The 2073-nt window shown below is 47.3% G+C and overlaps 1 non-coding gene across 1 annotated transcript; it reads right to left on the minus strand.

Moving 5' to 3' along the window:
* Nucleotides 1-368: 368 nt before the first annotated feature.
* Nucleotides 369-471, minus strand: LOC149834911 (small nucleolar RNA R71). Its single transcript, XR_016432869.1, has one exon. It is a non-coding gene; the product is annotated as a small nucleolar RNA R71 (small nucleolar RNA).
* Nucleotides 472-2073: the final 1602 nt, after the last annotated feature.

The raw sequence follows: 2073 nt of genomic DNA on the forward strand, positions 1-2073 counted from the left end.
TCTTTCACGCCCTCTGCGGGAATACTTCATTCCCACAGACTATGTTCAGGCATCCTGCATTCGGAGACCCGATGTAGGAGCGCCACATTATGAGATTAAGGCCAGCATTATTCAAATGCTTCCATCCTTTTATGGCCTTAGTCATGAGGATCCCTACCGACACTTAGATGAATTCCTCGAAATCTGTTCTACTGTTAAGATACAGAATTTCGATGATGATGCGTTGAGGTTGACTCTATTCCCTTTTTCATTGAAGGACAAAGCCAAGTATTGGCTAAAGTCCTTGAATTCTGTAGAAATAGAGTCCTGGGATCAGTTGCAACAGGAGTTTCTTCGGAAATACTTTCCCATTGGTCGCACGAACCAATATCGTAGAGCCATCACTAGCTTTTCAGAGCTAGATGGTGAGCGCTTTCATGAGACCTGGGAGAGAATGAAGGATCTCCTCAGGAAATGCCCCCATCATCAGGTGCCGAAATGGCAACTGGTGCAGAGTTTCTATGATGGATTGTCTGACAAGAATCGTCAGATGATCGACTCTTCATGCGGTGGGACATTCATGCTGAAGAGCGAGGATGAAGCATGGAGGCTATTTGATACATTGGCCGAGAATTCACTCCACCATGCTTCGAGCTCTCAGTCTGATAGAGCCACACCCAGCATTCAGAAGAAAGCTGGCGTTCTTGAGATTGGTCCATCTACTGCACTACAGTGTAAAGTAGACATGATTGCTCAGAAGCTGGACCAGCTTCTCTCAGGACCATCCACTATACAGCAGGTGTGTACTCTTTGTGCCAGTCCGGCACACGAGATCACTGAGTGCCCTTCAGCAGCTCAGTACCCTGAATTTGTTCAAGAACAAGTTCAGGCAGCTCAGGGTTACGTCAGACTGCCAAATAACCCATTTTCATCGACATATAATCCGGGTTGGCGTAACCATCCCAATTTTTCATGGAAGAATCCACAGTCTTCTATACAAATGCCTTCTTCCTCTCAGCCAGTTCGGCAGCCATCTTTTACTCAGCCATTTCAAAGACCGAACTATGCTCAGTCTTCTTCTTCTTCAGTTCCTTCCCCGATTCAGCAGGAGTCTGCCCCGCAGACATCTTTTGAGGAGAGACTTCTCCAGGCATTCCAAGAGGTGAAAACCTCTAATCAGAACGCCTTCGAGAAGTGTAGCCAGATTTTGAGCTCACATACGCAGTCCATTGCGAAGTTAGAGTCGCAAATGGGACAGTTAGCTGAGGCTATTAGTAGGAGACCCGAGGGTACATTGCCGAGTCAGGCTGTCATGAACCCGAAGGGTAAGGACCAGATGACTGGAGGCCTATTTCATACTGAGACACAGCAGCAGGCTAAATCAGTTATGGCCTTGAGAAGTGGACGTGAGTATCACGTTGAGAGTAGAGAGAAGATAGAGGAGCCAGAGACCATTGTTTCACCTACGTCGGCTCAATCATCATCCCCATCCCCATCATCACCTTCATCATCTTTATCCTCAGAGAAGAAGAAGGATAGGAGTGAGCCTTCTCGCAAAGAGGAGGAGCCAGCAGAGTATATTCCCCCACCACCCTATCCCAAAGCATTAGAGTCTCCTGGTTATAGAGGGAAGCAAGGTGCGAAGATCCAGGACATGCTTGATATCTTCAAGCATGTGCAGATCAACCTACCTTTGCTCGATACTATTCAGCAGGTGCCGGCTTATGCCAAATTCCTGAAGGAGCTATGTACGCAAAAGAGGAAATCCAGAGAGCGAGTTCCTAACAGGGTCCATCTGACTGAGCAGGTGAGTTCAGTACTTCAGCATCAGACACCACCCAAGCTCAAGGACCCTGGAGCACCTATCATTGCTTGTACTATAGGGAACATCCGGATAGAACGCGCATTGCTCGATCTTGGAGCAAGCGTGAACATTCTGCCCGGATATTTCTTTGATTCTTTCTGGTTAGGGGAGATGAGATCGACTCCGATTACACTTCAACTGGCAGATCGTTCCGTCAAGGTACCGAGAGGTGTCTTGGAGGACGTGCTAGTTAAAGTGGATGACTTTTATTTTCCAGTCGATTTCATTAT

This window comes from Nuphar pumila, chromosome 6, assembly GCF_984573655.1.
Source record: "Nuphar pumila chromosome 6, dmNupPumi1.hap1.1, whole genome shotgun sequence".
Taxonomy (NCBI): domain Eukaryota; kingdom Viridiplantae; phylum Streptophyta; class Magnoliopsida; order Nymphaeales; family Nymphaeaceae; genus Nuphar; species Nuphar pumila.